We start from the raw sequence: 7572 nt of genomic DNA on the forward strand, positions 1-7572 counted from the left end.
GCACAGAGGGAGGTTGACGAAGGAGCAGTGGCGACGGCAAGGTTGGCGGATGGCGAGCCAGAGCCCCCCCAGCAGGGCCTGGTCCCGGCAAGGTGAGGCCCCCAGCAGGGGCTGACGCCAGCGAGACAGGGCCTATGCAACCAGGTGAAGTGGTGCAGAAGACGAAGATGATGCAGCACCCGGTTTACTTTGTCAGCTCCCTCTTGCAAGGGGCTAGGTCAAGGTACTCTGATGTGCAGAAATTGTTCTTCGGCCTCATTATGGCCTCGAGGAAGCTGTGTCATTACTTCCAAGCGCATGAGATCACCGTCGTCACCCGCCTCCCGTTGCAACGGATACTGCATAACCCAGACGCAATGGGGAGGATTGTGGAATGGGCCTTGGAGCTCTCAAGATTTGGTTTGAAGTTTGAAAGCACCTCGACGATCCAGAGCAGAGTCTTGGCGGAGTTCATTGCAGAATGGACCTCGACGCCCGATGAAGAGACCCAGGAGACCACTCTTCCCGGCAAGGAAACAAGTTGCAACTGGGTTATGTAATTTGACGGGGATTTTACGCTACAAGGCACCGGTGCTGGTGTGCTGCTCGTCGCACCCACCGGAGAGCACCTCAAGTACGTGATCCAGATGCACTTTCCCAGGGAGATGTCGATGAACAACACTGCTGAATACGAGGGATTGCTTGCCGGTCTCAGGATCGTGGCAGACCTCGGGGTCAAGAAGCTCATCGTTAGGGGTGATTCACAGCTTGTCGTCAGGCAGGTAAACAAGGATTGTCAAAGCCCGTTGATGGAAGCCTACGTGGATGAGGTGAGAAAACTGGAGGAGAGCTTTGACGGTATACAAGCGAGGATGTCCACCGAGTGGAGAACTCGCCGACTACCTGTCGAAGCGCGCTGCCCTCAAGCTACCTGTGGAACCAGGTACTTTTGTGCTTCGGTTAACTCAACCATCCGTTGAACCATCAACAGACCAGAACAAGCGGAGGAAATCAGGCCTCGCCAAGTACTTCCCCACCGAGATCCCTAGAGCCGCTGGCGAAGATGTTGCCGTGGAAACTAAGCCCACCGTGGGGCAACTGACTCCGACAGGGTGCCAAGCCCTGGCCGTAGAGACAACTGTTCCCACGGCCGAGGAGATGCCTTTGGTCCTTGCCATCAATCCCGAGGCTCTAGCATGGGCACATCATACCGTCCGATTCCTCCAAACAAGGGAGCTTCCTGGGGATCAGGAAGAAGCGGAGAAAGTAGCCCGTCGGTCTGCCCTGTACCAGTTCGTTGACAATGTTCTATACAGAGAAAGATAGAACAAAGTGAAATTGAAGTGCATTCCCTAGGAGGAAGGATTGGAGCTGTTGGCGGAGATACATGGAGGCATATGTGGCTCCCACATAGGGTCAAGGGCCCTTACTGGCAAGGCTTTCCGGCAAGGTTTCTTCTGGCCCACTGCCCTCTAGGATGCGACGACACTAGTAACCAAGTGTGAAGCATGCCAGTTCCATTCGAAGAAGCTCTATCAGCCTACTCAAGCCCTACAAACAATACCTCTCTCCTAGCCATTCCTAGTCTGGGGGCTTGACATACTGGGCCCCTTCCCCGGCGCCGTCGGGGGCTTTGAGTACTTGTACGTTGCAATCGACAAGTTCACAAAGTGGCCAGAAGTGGAAGCAGTGAGGAAGGTGACAGCTCAGTCAACCATCAAATTCTTCAATGGGCTAGTTTGCCGCTTTGGTGTGCCAAACAGGGTCATCACCGACAACGACACGCAGTTCCCCGGCGCCGTCGGGGGCTTTGGCGTCATGTCTTCACATAATACATTGAGGTCCTCGGCAACAAGGTCTGTTTTGCTTCCGTGGCACACCCACGGAGCAACGGCCAAGTGGAGAGGGAAAATGCTGAAGTACTGTGAGGCATGAGGACAAAGACTTTTGACAGGCTGCACAAGAGCGGTAGGCGCTGGATTGATGAGTTGCCGGTGGTTCTTTGGTCGATCAGAATGACGCCAAATTGAGCCACCGGCCAGACACCCTTTGCCCGGGTATACGGGGCAGAAGCAGTTCTCCCACGGAACTCATATACGGGTCACCTCAAGTGCTCTCTTATGATGAGCTTGAGCAAGAGCGATTGCGGCAAGATGACGTGATGCTCCTCGAGGAAGATCGTCTTCAGGCGGCTGTGAGAGCAGCACGCTACCAGCAAGACTTGCGCTGCTACCATAGCCGCAAGGTTCATGCCCGAAGCTTTGAGGAAGGCGACCTTGTTCTTCGGCGCGTTCAATCAGCCAAGAATTCCAACAAGTTGATGACAAAGTGGGAAGGCCCTTATCGGGTAATATGAGTCACCAGGCCCAGCGCAGTCCACCTGGAGATCGAAGATGCCATTCCAGTGAGCAACTCCTGGAACATCGAGCATCTTCGCAAGTTTTACCCATGAGGCGCAGCTGCAGGGCCCCCCGGCAAGCCACCTTTTGTACAAGCCTTGCCGGCAAGGCATGTAACCCTCTATACAAATCCAGGCGTAGACCCTAAGCTTAAATAAATGAAGCGCTGGTGCCCTAAGTTATAGCATGCATGCTAGGTTGAGTCTCTCCCTCGGTTAGGGTTGATAGTGCTTAGCGGCGGCTAACCCCTAGCATAGAGGTCGAGTCCGTGTCTCCCTGTTCCTTTCCGCCCTCTTTGGTTTGCAGGGTACATGGGCATTTTTGTTGAGCTATATGGAAGAAAGAGGATGAGCCGGCGCTCCGGCCCCGGCAAGCCAAGATTGCCGGGGGTTGAAGACACAAGGGTCCACCCACAGCAAGCCAAGGTTGTCGGGGAGGCTGCGGATTCAGATAAGTCCTTCTTACCCTATTTTGTGTTTCCGTATAGAATTGGGGCGTATGAAACCTCGTTTTGTTGCTAGGTTACCGTGCTCCCCTTTGCCCGCACCCAAGAACTACTCCCTTGGGTTAGAATCTGGTTTTAGCTGTGGTGACAAGGAAGCAAGCACAGGGCCTAACTCTACTTCGGCCCTGTCTCCCATGAAAAGCGTGAGTATGGTCGAATGAAGTGAGGGAGCAGCAAGGCCTATTGCCGGTCGACAATGTTTATATTAAAAATAACAAGGATTCGTTCCTTGGTATGGGCTTCGCTCACACACAAAGGAACCGACAAGCACCCTTTTTCATTAGTACGCCCCATACAGGTATAGTTCATACGGAATGTAAAGATGAGCAAGGGGATTACAAGTTTTAAATTTAACTAAGGCCCGTAGGCTTACAAACTAAAAAGAAATAAGGTGCCCATAATCCCTTTCTTGTCCCTCTCCTCCGGAAATGGAACAAGAAGGCAAGAGGTCAAAAGGAGCGCCTAGGCGAGGTACGAGCAACAGAAGGCGCCAAGAGAACATGTCGGCGGCCGCCTAGGGGAGGGCTGGTGATGATGGTGCCGGAAGAAGAGCTGGAAGATGAGGCAGCAGTCCACCAATACGCTACGAAGGCGTCGGTGTCATCGTACTCCCACTTGACGGGCCACCACCCGCCTTCTTCTCCTTCTCCGGCCTTCCCACGCCAGCCACCCAAGGAGGCGCCCCAAGAAGTTCAAGGAGCCGGCCCCACCGGGAGAAGGGGCCCGGTGCAAATGATGCTGCTGCCGGCACCGCCCGAGGACGACGGGTCCAACGCCTAGTCGGACCTGTCATCCTCCCTCCTGCTACCCTCGTCGTCGCTGTTGCTCTCCTCGTTGTCACTCTTGCTCGAGGAAGAGTCTTCGTGATCAGAGGAGCTCTCCACGCAGCACTTTAGGCGAGTCCCGAAGTCTCCAAAAACCTTGACAGAGAGCAGGCCGTTCTCCATTAGTTTGAAATAGAGAACGAGCCCCGCAATTAGGCTGTGGATGCGAGGGTCTTCCATCCGCGATGGAGATACATGACATTAGGGGCTGGGAAATCAACGTCAGCCCATGTGCTGCTATTCCCGCAGCCCCTCATATGCAGTCTCAGAGCCTGTGGCGGGTCGACCTCCATCTCCCGAGCAAATGGAGTAGGGAGACGAAGACGACGACACGCTGGCTGGCGCAGCCTGATGAAGAATTCATGAGGCTGGTCCCCGACATGGCCGTCCATTGGGGAAGGGACCTCCACCGAGGCTGATGCACCGCCCCGTCCTCCTCTTCCTTGAGCGCCGCGGCGACCTCGGCCTCGCCCCCTCCCCCTCCCCCTCGCGTCCGGATCCGCCGCCACGAACTCTTGGGGAGGAGGGGCGTGTTGTCGAGCAAAGACCCTCTCCGCCACCGTCGAAGCATTAGCACGCCCTCTAGCCATAGCGGAAGGAAGAAGGAAGCCAAGATGGGAGGAGGCGGATGGCAAAAGATTGAGGGGTGCCGTCCCTCCCCTCCCCTCCTTATAAAGGGGCGGGATCGGGGCTCGTCCGCCTCTCTGAACCAATCTAGCTCATTAAGATGACAGCAGGCGAGGCCATCGACCGCCCTCCTCGCCCAATTGAAGGCGTATGGGTATCGACCCACATGCACATCTTCCCGTATTCCACGTGCCTGTCACCCGCCCCACGCCGTGCATGCCGCGTATGTGGCACAACGGGTGGGCGTAGTGCGAAACATGGACGATGGTTCCAAGGCGAAGAAAGTAAATGAGTAGCTGCCCTGCGGTCTTAAAGGGACACGCAAGATGCCTCTTTACTGTTCACCGCAAGATGACGCAAGCATGCTTCGGTCACCCCATGCACGATCCCCATGTCATGCATTGAACGCAAGTCGTGGGGAAGCGCAGCAGACGAAGGAGTTACTACGGTAAAAGTCGGTCCCGCCTGCCCGTACACCATTCTGGGCCTAGCCCAACATCGCATCGCGCTTATGTGTGTCCCAAGACCGGGGGCTCCTATCGGTGTACAGAAGTAGGGGCTCTACTTTGCACCCCTATACCTGTGCATGAGCAGTCAGAGCCGTGCCTGCGGCCACACTTAGCAGGGCAGAGGAAGGAGGCCGAAGCCACAAGACGATCAAAGTAACGCCAAGACAGAGACCCAAAGCTCAAGAGGGCGAGATGGACTCCCCCAGCAAGACCCTTGCCGTGCGGCCCCCACGGCCCGGCAAGGGCCTTGCCGGGGAAACTTGCCCAACACCAACAAAGCGTGCCACCCTTGAGCCCGAGGTTTTGAACATCGTCAACCACACTAGAATCAAGGCTCAGGAGGCACCTCCATGGTGGCATGCAGATCTTTGTGAAGATCATTAAACACACAGAATCAGATGACGACCAGAAGACGAGACCTCCAGCAACATCCTTGCCGTGGATGACCGCAGTGCCACGACAAGACCCTTGCCGGGGCCCCCGGCAAGACCCTTGCCGGGGACATCAGCAGGTCCATAACCAGGCCAGCGCACACCAAGACCCCACCGTCGTTCCCATGCAGCTGCCAGCCCAGCCAGCCAGGCGGGCACTTGCATGGCGACGTGCGGTCCCGAGGCCAACTCAGCAAGCACCTGCGTGGTGGCATGCAGATCTTCGTGAAGATGCCGCCCCATGCCAGCTCAGCAGCCTGCCAGCCTACATGGAGGTGCCCACCTTGCTGGCCTGGATGCATGTCGAGGCAGGGCGAGGCGGCAACAAAGCGAGGGGACACCTCAAGGGTGCATTTAATGCATCTTGTCCCATAAAGACAAGCGATAAGCTTGTACACTGTACCCTTTCCACCTCCTGTGTGCCACTGTGGCGCCTCCTTCGACTATAAAAGGAGGATCGAGGCGTACTGGAGTGGGATTCAGCTCTTTGAGCAAAATCACGCATCATAGCTAGCTCAAGAACGCTTAAATACACACCAAAGCAGGATTAGGGTATTACGCGATCTCCGCGGCCCGAACCTGGTTAAACGACCTTTGTGCTGGCTCTTAGACCCGCTCTTCTCACAACCCCGTGCCCTCCGACCACAATAGGGATTCAGTTGTTCCCATAGGTGTCGTTCTCACCGACACACAGTCAGTCATCGCTAAACGTTTTCGTTCGTATATACATCCCACACAGTCACTCCAAGGAAAACGTTTGCGCTAGGTGGTGTAACGCAAACGGTTTTCAAAAGAATGTCGTGTGTGATTGTTCATTGATCGAACACGGTTTATTCCTAGAAACTGTGTGCATTGCCTGAGGTCATCGCCCATGGTGTTTTCTTACTAACCATTTGCAATAGGAAAACCCAATTAGCAAGCTAATTGGCCAATTAGCGGCTAATTGCCCTATTATTAATAATCCATTTACTAATCTAATTGACATTCATATTAAGCACATAATATATTCCATTCCCATATTAAGGAACCAGGATTTCATAATTGAAATACATCATAGTACAACATGATATAGCTTCAGCACTCAAACACCCCATTACACAACTGCACCGGCGACAAGTTTCACATGCAACATCTAGAACCTTTCGAAATTAGCATCAGAGACGGTACATAGAGAGATGCATCTCATCTGGAAAACTGCTGAAGGTCTTTGCAACTTTAGGCCAGTGCCTGTGGATGATTCACCGTCCATCCTTCGACCTATTCAGGAACACTTCAATATTGAACTGTGGCCGTTGTATAAAAACTTTCCTTGCCTCCTGACCATAGAGGTGGTTTGAGAGGTAATCATCAGTGAAGCCTGAAAACAACGATGTGCATAGATATCTTCTCTATATTGGAAATGGGGCAAAGGAATTAAAAAAGGCAAGGTATAATAGTTTGTACCATCTTATAAACCTCAGTGCTTCCCATTGTTTCCCTGCAACACATATAAGGTAGTTAGTCATCAGGTTAAGTAAGGGTTCGCATGCTATCAGTAAAATATGTTGATGAAAACTAAGCACATTGCAGATTCATCAGATTAATTCAAGCAACATGGAAAACCCATTTATCCATACCAAGCATGATTAAGAACTAGGAAATATAGCACTTGTATATGTTTCTCATGTATTAAGTGCAGCCAAATTTGATTTATTCCTCACATGTATACAATAAGAGAATGCAGCCACATCAATTGAACATCGCATTGCAGAATTGAACCAAACAGTTAACTAAACACCACAACAAATGAACCAAACATTAACTGAGCATCACATTGCACAATATAACATACTCCTAATAGAAGATCAGACAGTCAACCAAACAAAGCATGCTTAACAACTTGGAAATATACCAATTGTATTTGTTTATCATGTATTTAGTACAGGCAAATTTGATTTATTCCTCACATGGTATACAATAACAGAATGCAGCCACAACAATTGAACATCGCATTGCAGAATTGAACCAAGCAGTTAACTAAACACCACAACAAGTGAACCAAGCCACAACAAATGAACCAAGCAGTTAACTAAACACCAATTGAATAATATAACATACTCCTAATAGAAGATCAGACAGTCAACCAAACCAAGCATGCTTAACAACTTGGAAATATTGCACCCTGAAGAATTGAACATCACATTTGCAGAATTGAACCAAGCAGTTAATTGAACACCACATTGCACGACATATAGAACATATACACTATAGCAGAAGATTGCATGGTAAAAGTAGATAGCACAATTCACTAGAATTTGT

This window comes from Triticum aestivum, chromosome 5B, assembly GCF_018294505.1.
Source record: "Triticum aestivum cultivar Chinese Spring chromosome 5B, IWGSC CS RefSeq v2.1, whole genome shotgun sequence".
NCBI classification, from domain to species: Eukaryota; Viridiplantae; Streptophyta; class Magnoliopsida; order Poales; family Poaceae; genus Triticum; species Triticum aestivum.